Source organism: Triturus cristatus, chromosome 11 (assembly GCF_964204655.1).
Source record: "Triturus cristatus chromosome 11, aTriCri1.1, whole genome shotgun sequence".
NCBI classification, from domain to species: Eukaryota; Metazoa; Chordata; class Amphibia; order Caudata; family Salamandridae; genus Triturus; species Triturus cristatus.
The window spans coordinates 518969645-518987054 of NC_140594.1; the positions used below are offsets into that span (position 1 = coordinate 518969645).

At 45.0% G+C, this 17410-nt stretch overlaps 1 protein-coding gene across 1 annotated transcript in view; it reads right to left on the minus strand.

Annotated features, from left to right (window-relative positions):
- LOC146784501 (zinc metalloproteinase-disintegrin-like VLAIP-B) overlaps window positions 1-17410 on the minus strand; it is a 3966015-nt gene that overhangs the window by 2659362 nt on the left and 1289243 nt on the right. The window lies entirely within an intron of this gene.

Below are 17410 nucleotides of genomic sequence, written 5' to 3' on the forward strand. Positions count from 1 at the left end.
CAAGGGGTAGTGGCAGCGGGAAGTAGTTCGGATGTTCCCACTCCTGTGATACACGTTACCACTCCACCTACTATTCCTCTAGTCCCACCAGAGAGGTTCTCAGGGGAAGCCGCTAGGTGTGCGACGTTTCTTAGCCAATGCCAGTTGCATTTTTTGTGTAAATCCACTCCGTCTGACCAGTCTAGGGTGGCCTTTATGATTTCGTATCACAGTGGGTCGGCCGCTGATTGGGCCATACCCTTAGTAGATCGCGACGATCCCCTGTTATACAGTTATTCTGCTTTCAAGCGTGAATTCCAAAAGTTATTCGACAGACATACATACACGCATTCAGCAGATACATAGTTATTATCATTGAAGCAGGGTAATCGCGACTTGGTGGAGTATATCACCTCCTTCCGCAGGTTAGTGGTAGAGGCAAATTGGCCTGAAGAGAAGCGTAGCACTCTTTTTTATAGGGGACTGCGGGATGAATTGAAACACGCCCTTTCCCAAATAGTGGACCTACCCGAGTCTTGGACTGAGCTGATTGACTTAGTGGTTAAGATAGAACATAGGTTACAGGAGAGGAAACAAGAGAAGGGGAAATTTGAACCCCGGTATATATCCACCAAAGACAATAAGATCGAGTCCCCTAAGAGCAGTGAGGAAGGTGAGCCTATGCAGATTGGAGTGGTGAGGGGTCCCTTATCACCCGAAAAAAGGCAAAGGAGGCGAGCTAATAGACTATGTCTTTATTGTGGTAAGGCCGGACATTTCCTGCGCCTCTGTCCGATTAAGCCAACTCCGACCATGAAGTCGGGAAACTAGAAAGCCCGGGGTCCTGTGAGACAAGAATCCCGGGTAGCTCTGGATGCACCGTCTCCACTTCTGAGATTGACATTACACCCACCTCTCATTTGTATGTATCCGCATATCTATCCTTCCAACAACAGGGTGTTCACGTAGCAGTTATGATTGATTCTGGGGCTTCCGGGAATTACATGGATTCAGATTGGGCTAGAGAGAACTTCATACCTACCATACAAAAACCCATTAGAAGCAAGGTCACCACCATAGACGGTAGTCCCCTTGTTTCAGGGCCCATAACATATAGTACGACAATGCTTCATATGAATATAGATCCAGATCATCACGAAGAAATCGCTTTTGACTTAATCCGGTCCCCGCAAATTCCTGTGCTTTTGGGTATCCCATGGTTGAAGGTTCATAATCCGGTCATAGATTGGATGAATTCTACTCTGACGTTTCGGGATCCTATTGGTCAGAAATCTGTGATTGCAAGTGCACAGGTAAATCATGACTTAGAGCAAGAGGAGCTACCAACAGAGCTGCCCTCCTGCTATCGAGAGTTGAAAACAGTTTTTGATCCCAAAGAAGCTGAGGTTCTTCCCCTGCATAGGGTGTATGACTGCCGTATAGATTTAGAGACAGGAGCCAGAATCCCCTGTAGCCGAGTCTATGCGTTGACCGAAAAGGAGAATTTGTACTTGAGGGAGTACCTGGACATGATGTTGGACAAAGGTTTCATCCGTCCTTCACGCTCTCCTGCCTCTTCTGCGTTGTTTTTCATACCCAAGCGTGAAGGGGGTCTTCGCTGTTGTATAGACTACCGAAAGCTCAACCTTGTTACCATTAAGAATCGGTACCATTTACCCCTCATCGCTTCCCTCCTTGACAGAGTACGCGGCGCCCAGTACTTTACTAAGCTGGATTTGCGGGGCGCTTACCACCTGGTGCGTGTCAGGGAGGGAGACGAATGGAAAACAGCTTTTTGTACCAAGTATGGGTTGTTCGAGTACCTTGTAATGCCCTTTGGGCTTTGTAATGCTCCGGCGGCGTTCCAATTTTTCATCAAAGAGGTGCTCAGAGATATGCTGGATGAGTTTGTGATCGCCTATATTGACGATCTTCTAATCTTCTCCCCTTCCATGGCTGTTCACACCTGCCATGTCCGTAGAGTGTTGGAACGCCTCCGTGATAATCACTTATATTGTAAACTGGAAAAGTGTACCTTTCATTCCCAGGAAGTTCCCTTTTTAGGGTTTGTAGTGTCTCCCTGGGGTCTCGCTATGGATCCCATCAAGATCTCCGCTGTTCTGTCCTGGCCGGCTCCTGACTGTGAAAGGCTTGCAGAGTTTTTTAGGATTTGCCAATTTTTATAGGCGTTTTATACGTGGCTTTTCGGAATTGGCCAGTCCCCTCACAGCACTTCTGAAAAAGGGTGTTCCATACGTATGGTCTACAGAGGCCGATGACTCCTTTGTTCACATGAAACAGGCCTTCACACAGGCCCCTGTATTGCGTCATCCAGATCCCGCCTTGCCCTTTGTGGTGGAGGTGGATGCCTCTCAAGTGGCAGTGGGAGGTGTCTTGAGTCAAGTGGATCCCAGCACGGGTCACTGCCACCCGGTGGCCTATTATTCACATAAGTTCACACCTGCGGAGTACAACTATGCGGTAGGGGACAAGGAGTTACTTGCAGTAAAAAAGGCCTTTAAAGAATGGAGGCAATATTTATTGGGAGCTCGTTATCCTGCTGTAGTTTACACCGACCATCGTAATCTCCAGTACTTGAAGTCGGCCAAAGCTTTGTCTATGCGCCAACTACGGTGGTCTCAATTCTTTAGTGAGTATGAGTTCACTATACAATACAGGCCTGGACGATGAAATGGCAAGGCTGATGCCTTATCCCGATTGGGTTTCTTACAACCAGACGAGCCTTCTGAGTCGCCCAATATAATCGCTAGAGAAGTCATCATTGGAGGAGTGCTCTCTGAAACAGGATTCCAGAATTTAGTTAAACAGAGTCAGTCCTCGGTGAACATGAAGGACATAGTAGGCTCGCAGGAATCAACGATTGAGAATGGATATGTTTGCGTTCAAGGCGGAGTGGTGTTACCAACCCTGGAATTACAAGACCAGGTTTTGAAGTGGTATCATGCACATCCCATGGCAGGTCATCCAGGGATCAAGCAGACTGCCCAGGCAATTAGGGAACGCTTTTGGTGGCCCAAAATGCTGGACGATATAGAAACATATGTGAAAACCTGTCATGTATGCGCCCAAACTAAAACATCCCGACAAAATCCGGTGGGTCTGCTTTTGCCGTTGCCCACTCCTCCTGGTCCCTGGCACACGGTGTCACTTGATTTTATTGTGGACTTGCCGATCACTGGGAAAAGGAACAATACCTTGTTAGTGGTGGTAGATCTTTTTACTAAAACAGCTCACTTTGTCCCATTGGGAGGGTTACCGATGGCTGCTGAGATGGCTTCAGTGTTTTTACGGCAAGTAGTTCGCCTCCATGGGTTCCCATCTGTCCTGATTTCGGACAGAGGGACCCAATTTGTGTCTCGATTCTGGAGAAATCTATGTGCCTCCTTGCTACAGATAGACATTCGGTTGTCTTCAAGTCACCATCCGCAGTCAGATGGTCAGACTGAGCGAGTCAACCAATGTTTTGAACGCAGGTTCTTCATTCCCCTACTGATTGGGATGCGTGGGTATGGATAGCAGAAATAGCATACAACAACAGTCCACATTCTTCTATCTCTCACACACCTTTCTTCTGCGCTTCGGGCTTTCACCCCAAGCTATTACCATCTGGAATACCCCTTGCCAGTCCCACTCCGGCAGCTACAGATTTGGTTCAGCAATTACAGAACATACACAGAGAGGCTGGCAAGAATTTAGAACAGGCTAAAGTGAGGTATAAGGAGGGGGGCGGACATGCACAGGAGCTTAGAACCGATTTATACACCGGGGATAAGGTGTGGCTTTCCACCAAATATATGACGCTGAGTGGTCCTCGCAAGTTTAACCCTAAATACATTGGGCCCTACAAGGTGCTGAAGGTTGTCAATCCGGTGGCTCTCAAATTAGAACTTCCTGCTACCTTTAGGATTCACCCCGTGTTTCATGTGTCTTTGATCAAACCTGTAGCACCGGGTACCCGTTTGCCCCACAAACCTGCTTCCATTACCGTTCAGGATTCGGAGGAATTTGAGGTTGAAGCCATTATGGATTCTCGCATAGTGGGGAAATCCCTTCAGTACCTCATTCACTGGAAAGGGTATGGGGTGGAAGAACGCACTTGGGAACCAGCCGTTAACGTACATGCTCCTCGTCTGGTTCGCCGATTTCACTTGCGACACCCTGAGAAACCCAAACTGGAGGGGGACCGTTGTGGGGGGAGTATACTGTCATGCCCCGGAGCCCCGGAGTCCCGCCGGACGATTGCACGAGTGTATAAAAGGAGCGTAAACGCTCCTGAACGCGCTTAGCGTTCTAGTTCTGGGCCCCATTTCCGTCCGTAGGATTGCGCCTGACTTCCGGTTTTCCTTGCTTCCTGTTTCCTTCGTGCTTTCGCCTAGCCGGCGTTCTCTTCACCGGAGGGCGAGTCAGTTTCCTTTGTGTTGTTGATTCCTGGTTACGAGTGCCTCCGTATAACAACAAGTACCCTTTGGTGTGGTTTTGTCCTCCAACTTCCTTCCCTCCCCGTAGGGACGATCCCAGATATATCTCGAATGCGGAGTTGCCTTCGCAACTCCACCCACCGGGTGTTTTACCCAGACTCTCGGCACCACCACCTTGCCGAACAGAGCTTAGTGCACCCGCTCTGCTCCTAAGAGAAAAAGAGGCATTTATTGCGTAGCCTCGCATCTTTCCCCCTTTGTTTTTGTTTTCATTAATTATTGTTCTCTTTCCTCTTTGTTGATTTGACCTCAACCCCGCCAACACTCGTGGGGGACCGTTATAAATTAGTGGTGAGATATATTGAAGAGTACTTGGGAAGACTTGCGTGAACCACTTGGTAACATCGAACTGCAGCTACTGAACCATGGTAACAGCGCTTTGCGCTGCCTTTTATTTCTACTATTACAAAGACCATATCTGTGTGTGGTAGTTAGAGAACATTTGTAAGGGCTATTTGTAGTACATTGACCTATGTGAATTACCCCTAAAAATTAGGTGCAAAATTCCACCTGCAGCTGATATAGACCTGATACGATTCCAGTTTCATCAATACATAGTGGGGGTAAGTGAATCTTACACATACATGGGTTATAGTGAGGAGAAGTAACGTTAGTCTGAATACAGGTCTCTCTGTTGTACAGGATTCTCTTTGAAGCTCTTCTACGAAGTTACTGGTTACCTGGAACTTGTCATTGGATGCTGTAGTGTTCGTACAGAACGAGCAGTACAATGGTATGTGAGACCAGGGGTTGACATTTCATATTGTGGAAGCCTCATGATTGCTAAGCTGCATTAACCCTTCTTTCCCTACAGTAATCTTCTGTCTTACCTGTACCAGACGTGGAGCCCTTGTTCTTCCTGAAGTATTCCCGCCTTCCCTTGTTTAGTTTCCCTGTTTTCCCCGGGTGTGCCCTACGTTCCTCTAGAGTCTGATAGAGTCGGAGGGCCGCCGGGGAAGGCTGTGGTATTTTCTTCGGATCCCTGACGCTCCTGCGGAACCTCCAGGTATTCATAACAGTACCAGAGAAACCCGTTGGTAACCAAGTATAAGCTCTATTATAGCAGATAAAATAGGTGCCTTGAGAAGGCACTAGAGGAGGCGAGTTCTGAGAGGAATAAACGTACGTATAGGAGCAGTTACTCTTTTGTGTAGTGTCAGAAGAGCGATCGTTTATCTGTAAGCAGAAGTTACCCCGATGTGGTATAGTCCAGATTGGCGAGGATTGTCCCTTTCCAACCTTGGTACTGAGACTGGACATGTGTTGTGTGACGTTCCAATTAGTGTATGCCTTTCTTTCGTCAACGGAGATTTTGCTGTTTTCCATGATTTTAGCCATAACTACCATACCCTTAATCAAAGAACTATGACTAAAATCCGGATAATTAATTTGTGAACTAACGGATCGTCTGAATTTGCTTTGATAAGCGTTGGAGAAGATGACGAGGTAAGCCCAAGCAGAACCTTCATAAGAAAAAGGAAGGACTAGATATGGCATTCCCTTCTCTGTGGGATGTGGCATAAGACCACACACCCAACAATCAGTTGTATTGACCACTAATTGATGCTGATGTAATAGCTGGATAAAGGAATTGTTATAATACTCAGTTCTTCTGATGAGTTCATGTGAAGGAAGAGTATGGAAGAGGTGTGGAGAGATAGTAGAAGAAGACAAAGAAGAAGAAGAAGAAGGGGAGGCATCTTTTGGCTGCAAAGCATAAATTATCCAACTAATAATCGCCAAAACAATACATAATGATATAAAAACACATAAAGTTATACTAAAACGACTGTACATTATTTTACAGGATACTTTTTTCATTTCATCTCTTCTTTCTTTATTATTTAGTGTAGTTTCCATCTTACTAATGGATGCTCACGGCAATCTTCCTCAATCACTGAAGTCACGATGCTCTACCGTCCTATGACACTGAAGATCCTGCAGACCTATTGTCACTACTCAGGTCGTGACCTAGACTCCTACCGTGACCCTGCAACTGAAACAGAATACTACACAAGGGAGAAGAAAGTCTTAAATGTTCTTTAGCCTGGGTCTCAAATTGTAGTGTTCTTTCCCCGGAACACTCTGATTTTGGAACAATGTTTGTGGTTCAGTCGTATCCAAGCGACGATGCGATGGAATTGCTTCCTGTAAAATGTCGTCGTCCTCTTTCTCAGACAGTGTTCCATTCAGGTGTGTATCACTTTTCGCTTTCACAGTCACCGATACCTCTGCGAACCCACTGATCAAAAGGCAAAGGTAAAGGCACTTTCTTACAATGCACACCGTGAATCCAATTTTTCTTTCCTTCGACTTTAACTGCTGTCCTTGTAGTCAACAAGACCATTCGAGGCTCCCGCCACCTGGGTTGCAAATTATTGGACCTCTGAAAATTCTTCACACACACCCAGTCACCTGGTCGGATGGAGTGACCTGGGTCTGTGGAGGCCTCCGGCAGAGCACTCTGAACCTGTTGATGAAGAACACGCAATTTAGTCGTAAGGTCATGCAGATAATCAATCAACATTGGATATGGCAAGTCTGAGAATTTCTTAGGACGAGGTATTCCCCATACGTTGGCCGGACAGCCAAATACCACTTCGTAAGGGCTAAGTCCCAAACGAGAGTGTACTGCAGTTCTGGTGGATAGCAGAGATAAAGGCAAAGCATCAGGCCAATTGAGTCCTGTACTTGCTTGAACCTTTGCTAATTTTAATTTCAAGGTTCCATTGTAACACTCTACTAAACCCGCTGACTGTGGGTGATTTGCCGCATGGAACTTTTGCTTGATACCAAGACCTGCACAAACTTTCTGCATGACTTGGCCAACAAATTTGCTCCCATTGTCACTCCAGACAATGCGCGGCAAACCAAACCTGGGGAAGAATTCTTTTAGAAGGATTTTAGCTGTGGATAAAGCTGTGTTGTCTTTTAGAGGATATGCTTCTATCCATCTTGAAAAGGCACATACTACCACCAGAACATATTTGAGGTTGTTGCATCGCTCCATATGAATGTAATCGATTTGCAACACCTCAAATGGATATGTCGGAGGAGCAAAGTGACCTGCTGGAGTTGGGGTTCCCTTTCCTGGGTTGTACATTAAACAAACAATACAGTGCTTTACTACATTGTCTGCACATTTTGGGATATTCTCATTCTGCCACACTGGTGCCAGAAGTTTGCAAATGCCTTTTGCACTTAAGTGGGCTAGACCATGTGCCATAGTAACTACTGAGAGAACATAGGCATCTGGTAACAGCCAACGTTGATGTTCAGATAGTTCCACCCAACAACCCATCTCATCTAACATTCCAGTACTTTCTTTCCACTTGCTCATCTCGCTCTCTGAAGCCTCTTTCTGAATCACTTTTACACTTTCCACTGTATTCTCACACATTCCTCTCTCTCTGACCCAATTCGCAGGACCTGCCACAAACATTCGACTTGTTGAATCTCTTGCTTTTTTCTTTGCTATTTCATCTGCAAATGCATTTCCTCGACCAACATCATCCGTAATCTTCTTGTGTGCACTGCACTTCACTATCGCTATTTGGGTGGGTAAAACAAGCGACTCAAGGAGATCAGTCACTAACTGGCCATGTTGTATTTTGGTGCCATGTGAAGTGAGGAAATCCCTTTCCCTCCAGAGGCGCCCGAAGTTGAACGCTACACCAAAGGCGTATTGGCTGTCAGTGTATACGTTCACTCTTTTCCCTTTTGATAATACACAAGCTCTTGTCAATGCTATCAATTCTGCTGCTTGCGCTGAATTGTGTCTAATGCGTGCATTTTCCACAATCGTATGTAGGGTAGTTACAGCATAGGCTGAAACTGTATCTCCATTAGGCAATCAAAAACAAGAACCATCTACCCATAGGGTCCCATCCGGATTCTCTAACGGTGTATCTCTCAGGTCAATTCTCCCTTTCGTCTCTTCCTCAGTACGGAAGAAACAATCATGCTGATCCTCAAAACTCTCCTCATTTGGAAGGGGCAACAAAGTAGCTGGGTTCAAGGTATTACATGTTTGATGTGTATGTGACTAGCTAAAAGTGTCAGCTCGTAACCAGTTAAACGAGCACTTGTAAGATGCTGTGTTTTCGTTCTGTTTAGCAAAGTATCCACTGCATGTGGCACCATAACAATGAGAGTGTTATCCAACACTACTCCAGCAGAGTGTCGAATAGAAATTGCTGCTGCTGCTGTCGCTTTGAGACAACTGGGCAATGCTTTAGCTACAGGATCTAGCGTAGCCGAAAAATAGGCACATGGCCGCTGTTTGTCTCCGAATTGCTGTGCTAAAACTGCCAATGCACAACCTTCTCTCTCATGCACATGGAGCGTAAAAGGCTTAGTGTAATCTGGAGTGCCTAGTACAGGAGCAGAACAGAGAGCGGTACGTAAATTAGTGAAACTCTTTTGGCACTCATTAGTCCATGGGAGGGGCTGAGGCGTATCTTTTAAAGTGAGTGCCAACAAGGGTTTGGCAATTAGAGAGAAGTTAGGGATCCACTGTCTACAATAAGAAGTAATACCCAGAAAGGCACGTACCTCCCTTTGTGTGGATGGTACAGACATTCGCGCAATCGCCTGTATTCGTTCTGGTGTCAAACGTTGTCCCTCCTTTGAGAGGAGATGACCCAAGTAGGTAACCTCTCGACAAACATATTGTAATTTGGAAGGTGAAGCCTTGTGATTCAGTTTAAACAAGTGGCGCAACAAAGCAACAGTGACATCTTTGCAGATATTTTCTGAGTCAGCGGCGACTAACAAGTCGTCCATATATTGGATAAGAGCAGCACCAGACGGCAAGTGAAAAGTATCAAGATGACATTTTAAAGCTTGGCTGTAAATGGAGGGACTTTCACAATAGCCTTGGGGTGCGCGCTTAAACCGGAAGCTTCGGCCTCTAAGAGAGAAACCAAAAATGTCCCTATTCTCTTCTGCAATGGGAATACTAAAGAAGGCATTCTTTAGATCGATAACAGAAAACCAAGTGCGCTGTAATAAAACCGGACAACTATTCTTAAAATGACCTTCCTCTCTACAATAGGCACATTGATTAGGATCTAACAAAGGTCGCGGATTGTATGGCTCAGGTTTTTGATACAACCTCTGAAACTGCGGAGGCTGCTGAAATTGAAGCTGAGCATAACGTGGTGGATAGGCTTGTTGCAGGAGAACCTTCATCTTTAAATCTTTCGTCTTTTTCTCTTGCTTTTCTTTTTCTTCCTTGTCCCTATTCTCATAATATTGTGCAGTAGCCAATATCTGAGCAGAAGAAGAAACAGCCCATGAACTTTCTGAATCCTTTAATTTGTGTGACAGCTCGGGAAGCAAATTTAATACAAATTTGTCCACGAATAATCGCTGTCCACCATCGGTAGCCATGTCCTGACCACTGTGGTCGATAAATGTCTCCTCGAAACGAGTAAAGAAGTCAGAGACACTTTCATCTTTCTTTTGCTTGCATGCTGCTAGTTTATCCCAATTAACTCTCAGTGCAGGCATCATAGTTTTCATTAACGTAATAATTCTACCAGGAAGTTCCGAGATCAGAGCGTCAGGCTTTGCGCCACCCACTTGGTCTCTATCTGTATTAGTTATAACATCCCAAGTAGCACCTAGTTCTTGTGCGTGATCCTCTCTACCAATCTTAGCCCATATTGTCTGTGGGACTTCATTTCCCATCAACATATCGATGTCTGCTAGATTCATAATGCAAGCATCAATTGTCTGCGATAATTCTTTGTAATAACCTGCAGGGTTCTTACAAGGATCTGGTAGAGTCTGCTTAAGGGCCAAAACTTAAGACCTTTTCCAAGGGACATGTACCCATATACGTTGGAAATGAGCAGGAATAGGCGCATTAGCACCTACAGCCGCAACTGCCTCCTTCCAAACTGGAGATACCTCTCTCATAGGGTAATTTTTCGACGTCAGTTTAACCGACGGATCGGAATCAAGAAAAATCTGGGAAAACAATAAAGATCTATAAGAGATAAGCGTCCTTACAGCTTCCTCAACTTTGGAACCTACAATAAGTTCTTTTTCAAAATCTGCTTGAGTATTTAACAGATCTTGTGAGACCGGACTCGAACTCACATCTTCCCATTCTTTAATGAGAATAATATCAAGCACACTATATTGTGGACCCTTCTTGATCCATCTTCGTGCAAGAGAGTCTAGCTTCTCTCGTTCTTCAAAATCTGGGAACTGACTACGAGATTGTCTTCAAGCAAAAGCCGGAGACACATTTAAAGCTCCAAAGAAAGGAGATAGAATACTAGTGACAGAGTATGTGAGACGCTTACGCACAGACGGTGAATTAGACATTAGAATTGGAGACAGAGTATTAGGGGAACTGACAGGAGAAGAACTGGTAACTGCAGGAGGAGCAGAAGGCAAAGGAGAGCTAAGATCAGGAGATGAAGGCAAAGAAGTTGAGACTAACGGTAAAACCGGCAAGGGCGGTAATACTGGAGGAGGCAAATGCTGAAGAGCCGGAACCGGCGGAGGTACCACTGGCAGCTGAGCAGGCTGTAACAGCTGAGGTACATTGGCATTTTGCACATAGGGCAGAGGCAACCTTAATAAATGGGACATTAGGGGATCTTCTTCTATATCTTTCTTATTATCAGAATGAGAAACAGGCAACACCGGATAGCATTTATCTATCGCCATACGATGTTGTCTTTCTGAAATTTCAGTCACATTATTAATTTCATCATTCTTGAACTGTTGGGCAGCCTGTATAATTGTCATACCCTGTGCTTTCCTATCTCGTTTTGCTTGTTTAATTTCTTTCTGTTTGGCTTCCTTACGCCAAAGGCGGAAAGAGTCAAACATTGCCGGCCGGGCTTTTCTTTTGAACAAAACTGCTTCTAAATTATCTAGCACATCAGGATCGAAGCTACCGTTCTCTGGCCATTTCAGAACACCATCTTTCTTCGTGTATCGAGTCCATGTCTCGTTAAAGGCAATGGGGCCGATACCATGTTTTGAATAGAGCTCGTATGTGGGAGTTCCAACCGAAGGAATCGGACAAGAGTCCTCAAGTCGGGAGTCCCTATTACAACCAAGACAACAAATTCTTCCAAACTTAGTCAGACCAGGCATCTCGAGATGTCTTCCGGACTGTTCACAAACTTCAAGGGAGTAAAACTCAGTTTACGCAGCACAAATGCACTTACCCTCGTCTTTATCTTTTGCAAAAGATAAATCTAAGAAACCTAAGGAAATCAAACGAAGAACAAAATTGTGGGCGCGACCCACGAAGATACTTAACTAAGGACGTCTTCTTCCACCAACAGAGGCCCGTCTATCGTCTCGCCTTACCATACATCATCAAAGGAAGGGCCAAAGCAGGGCGGCAGTCAGGGCAGCGGTCGTCAGTAGCCGTCAGGAAGGAGTAACCGCGCTGCAAAAGACCTTCGGACCACTTTCGACATACAGGGGTCGCTTAGTGTGGCTCGCGAACCCTCCGGAATTTTTTTGCGGGGTTCCTCACGACCTTCGAGCAGAACCGGTACCACTGAAGCCGCCCCACGTTGGGCGCCAGTTGAAGAACCAGAACCTTTTGGGCCTGGCGGCGCAGGGTACGTCCTATGTCTCCGGAGTTCACCTGCTTCGCTACACAGAGACATGGGACACTCTGTCGGCGTTAGAAGATTGGATTTATTTAGCTGCAGCTAGTACAGTTATCCTAGAAGTACACAAAGTAGGTTCTCAGGAGACTGCCACTTCACTCTGTGACCCATCAGATTAAATACTATACAACGATACAATTATTAACGAGATACACTCCCAGAGCATATAAGAAAGAGCCAATAAGGAAAGTTGGAAAACAAAGCGGAACCAATAGGAAAGGTTCGAAAACAGAAATATCAGATGACTCGAAGAGACCTCTCCTCCAACTGTGTTTGTCACCCCACCCTCAAGCTAATAGATTAACAGATTCATAACTAACTTGCAGGTGGCGAGACACGTTTGTGTGTATTGGAGGACAGTCGTGAAACTAGAGAATACTAGCAGGAGACAGTGAAGGCCAGTCGATAAGATAAAGTCAGGAAAGAATAGTGTGAGCCAACAGATAGTTGAAACAGGGATTAGAAAAGCCAGACAGGGATTAGTGTACTCGGCTAGTTCTAACACCAGCTTTGCAAATAGAGGCCGAGGACGTATTTCGACACCAGGCTACAGAAAAAGCAGAATAGACTTTGTTTGCCGTGCTGCCTGAGTGATGGCAACACAAAATGGCGGCGGGTCACAAAATGGCGGGTCGATTCGATCGTGATCGAAAATCGAAGTTCCTCATAGCTCTTGTTACCAAATTTGGGTCTTGATTACCAGCTTTATGGAGTCATTCCATGTCCAAAAGAACTTTGAACCTGTTAGATTGAGAAACAGATGGAGAAACAGAAAAAGGGTTGCCAGTGTTGAATGAGGCGATTATAGGTGCATATGGAGGCACCTTAGCTAAGACTCCTACTAAACGTGTTATATTCAGGCAAGGCACAGACGGATGATGATATGCCCGTGCAACCGTAGGATAGGTGCCTGGGTGATCCAACAGGGAACCTGCATCGGGGGGATACCTCTGTCTCATGGAATGAAGCGGTTTATTAAAATATCCTGGGGGAGAAGGGTAATGGAGCTTCTCTCTGAAATGTGAGGGTTTGTATTAAATAACAAATTATAAGCCAGCCATGGAAATCTAAAATTCACAACAATACAGTCCCCCACAATCTCAGCCATATTATGCCTAATCTGAACACACCTTCATACAAGTAAGATATCTTTAGCGTGATAAAAAACAGGCCTATTTTGACACACCAACCAGTCCGAAGTTTTGTTAAATAGTTTCTCGTAAGATTCAGACTGGGATGCTCGAAGAGGTGGAACTCCAGTCAGGACAGTTACATTGGGACTGGCTGCAGGGGGAAGATTAATTACTGCTTGGTCAGATGTGATGGTTGTACCAACATTGATTTTCGAAAACAGCTCATTCCCATTTGGAACTGATGAGGTGGATACCTCTGTGGTGTTAACAGTGTGCGAAGAAATTCCCATAGCTAGATCAGAGGATGGGGCTTTAGATGCATGAAGGAGTATTTGTTTCACCATTGGGGCATGATTCTTACCTGTCAAATGCTTAAGTCCTACAGTCCAGACAACTGGGTTACCAATGCCGGGAGTTGATTGGCACATACAGGGTTGTAGAGAGTCCATTTTGGCTTCAATAAAGCTAGCCATTGAAACATTAGTGAGATTTCCAACCTAAGAGTCTGACAAAATTTATTGAAAAGAGTCTCCAGTTGGAATTGCCAATAGGCTTGGTCGGAATTAGATACATTTTCCTTGGCACAATGTGCTATTGGCGCAGTTGGCAGTTCTAAGGGATGCTGCATTGACATCTTCACAAGGTTGAAGTGGGCCTCATGTGATACGGGGCGAGACTACTAGGTTATTTAGGCTGGGCCCCAAGTTTAGATTTTCTTGGTTGTACTGATGTGCCGCCATGGCTCCACATTAAGGTTGGGCTCAGGGAATTCAAGACTCTCCGGAGATAGATGTTGCATCAGGAAAGATGGATCCTGGGAGCGGCCCTATTGGGTCAAGCAACTGCGTAAAGTCACAGAAGGTGCTGAACATCGTCTGGAACAGGCACTCAGAAGAGCCTCATTCAGGGCCTAATTGAATGGCAGCAAAAGGCATAGGGGTCGATTACGATGTTGTTAGGAAAGGCTCCAAACGGCATTTGATTAGTCTAAATCGAATTCAGAACCCGCCTTTCGGACCGACTAGGACACGTTTCCCAATGAGCGATTACGGTGGCTGGGAAGCGTTCAAACTGTCCGACTTGGTTCCGAAAGGCATTGGAAGTAACCGAGATGGCCGGATCCGAATCGTTGCGGTCTATGGAGCGCGTTTCCAGCCAAGCAATAGGGATATCAGATTCAGACAGCCTTTCCCAATCAGCTGTCCCTAAACTATTTGGCTGTTGGTATATGACTTTGGGGGCCCGTAGCATGCCCCCTTCACCTGGGCCTTCCAAATCGGGCCTGTGGGAGTACCCATGGGACCCTCCTTTTCAACCATGCACAGTGTGGCAGGCACCATGGGGTGCCCGCCACAGGGTGCAAGGTTTTCCCCAACCACTCCTTTTTGCAATAGAAGCCTGTGTTCTCGTTTGGGAACACAGACTCCCATTGAAGTCAATGGAAGTCCAACCGAACCACATCCGGAAGCATCCGGATGCATCAGAATCGCTTGGTTGGACTCCCCCGAGCCGAGTCGTGTGGAAAGCATTCCGGAACCGAATCAGTTGGAATGCTTTCCTAACGACATAGTGATCGACCCCTTAGTATTAAATGATGAAATCTTTTTGTTACTTTCGTGGACCTGAGCTCCGCTTTCGATTGTGTGGACCATGAGATACTATGGTCCACATTATCTGAAATGGGCATAGATTTTAACATTCTCCAATTTATAAAAGCATTGTATAGGGATGCAGGTGCCAGGGTACGTTTTGGAAACAAGGGTGAGTGCTCTGACAAATTCCCTATCAAGAGAGGGGTGCGACAGGGGTGCATTTTAGCGCCCCTTCTTTTCACCCTATATATAAATTCCATCGGTCAACATCTAAAGGAGTCACAGTACGATTACCCAACGATCCTGGGAATTTCGGCACCACTATTCCTTTATGCTGATGATGCTGCTATTATGTCCCGAATCAGGATTGGCCTCCAGAGGGCTGTCCAGAAATTTGCAAATTATATGAGAGAAAGAGGGCTAAAAATTAATACCACAAAAACATACACCATGGCCTGTGGTCCCGGAACAAAGAAAGCACCTTGCCCAATCTTTTTGGATGATAAGAGGATCGAGACCACAGATCAATTTTCCTACGTTGGAATAAATTTCGATAGGAAGGGAAATTGGCACGCAGCAATTAATGCCAGACATCTAGCCTTCACTCGAACAATAGGCGCCCTGAAAAATTTTGCGGCCACATTAGGCGGAAGACCTGTGAAAGAGTTGATTGCTATTTACAAAGCAAAATATATCTCCACTGCCATCTACGGAGCTGGCCTTTGGGGCATTGAAAACCCACAACTGATACAAAAAAACGAAAATCAGTTTCTACGCTATTTATTAGGGGTTCCCAAATCAACAGCAACTTATTTCATACATATTGAGCTGGGTCTATTGTACATTTCAGACGTTATTAAAATTGCGCCTATATTATTGTGGCATAAAATTTGTGTTACCCCTGAGACTTCACTAAACAGAGATTTAATTACAGACTGTCTCAAACTTGATGGAACAAGTAATATTAAATGGCTCACTTACGTAAAGAACATGTTAACGGACCTCGGACACCCCGATTTTTTTGTGAGGCCATCAAGTATGGAAATGGTGTCCAGAAAGTCGTTAAGAGAGCTGGCTCTCAACCACCTAACAAATAACAGATGGAATCAGGAAAAAAAAAAAAATACAGTCACTGATTTCCAACAAATAACTGTATATGAAGGGCTTCAAGGGTACCTGTCAATCCAGCCAAATTGTTATGCTCGAATGTTACTGACCCGTCTCAGATTTGGTAATTTTTTTCGTATGATTACTTCCCCTGTCTTTAATATTTGGTCAAATGAAATTTCAGCATGTCCCTGTGATGATATCTCTGCTCAATCAAATATCCACTGTGTTTTATTCTGCAAATTTTATCAGTTGCCTAGGGGGGCTTTTCTGAAACCAATTTTAAAGGCTTGGGGTATCCGCACTTGTAGACCAGCTATGATTAGGTTACTACAGCTAGAAAACGAACTCATCATCTCTGCCGTAACTAGCTTCCTAAAACTGGCCATCAAGTTTCGGAATTCAATGCAATCACCCTAAAACGCACTTTTATAATTCATATATGACAATTATATTGATAATACCTTCAATTGGGGTGACTGTTTTGATTGTCTTTGATTGTTTTTAATTGTTTTTAACTGCACATAATTTTTACTGTACTTTTTAATGTATGCTTTTATGATTTTGATTTGAAAATCGAATAAAGCTTTCTTGACTGACTGAAATGATGACTCTGGTTGGAAAATGTTAGAAAGTTCTCCTTGGTCGTCTCTGTGTGCAACTGTAAACCCAAGAACTCTGCAGCCCTGTGAACAACTACTGTAAAGGATTTCTCCAGGCGACAGATCTGTCAAATAGCTCCATATTGATCACATTAACCTGAAGGTCTTTGTACCAATGTGCGTACTGCAGTCAGGATGATCTATAACAAATAGTTTCCATACATTCCTTCCCAGTGTATCCTCTTCTCTTGCTCATTCATCTTTGCACATCCACATTGCAGAAAGAGAAATCAAGGCGGTTGATCTTTAGTGGTGCAGTTAGCTTCTCACCAGCATTCACTTCTGCTCTCACTCTCACAGACTGATCATCCCAACAAATTCAATCCATTTTCTCAGTGGTTTATTGTTGCATGTAACTTCCAACTACCATTGTGGCACATTGGCACGGACATGTATCTCCACTTAATGCATCTGTAACACTATCACAGCCCTCAAGTGTTTATCACTTAGGGCTCATTCTCAGGCATTTCAGTTGCTGGACACAGACAAGACGGAAGTTATGATCTTCTACAACAGCTGCATTCCATGGAGCAACACGTTGTGGCCCTCAGGCCTGGGGCCCACGCCCATAACCACCGCCCATGCTGGAAACCTCTAAATCATCATAGATAACAAGCTTACCATGAAATCACAGATCAATGCTATCTCCTCCTCCTTCTTCCTCAGTCTGCGCATGCAATGTCAAATCTCCAAGTGGCCCTCATCACCAGCCAACTGGAGTATGGCAACACTCTCTACATAGGAATCGCTGCACACCTCCTACATAGATGCAAACCATGCAGAACG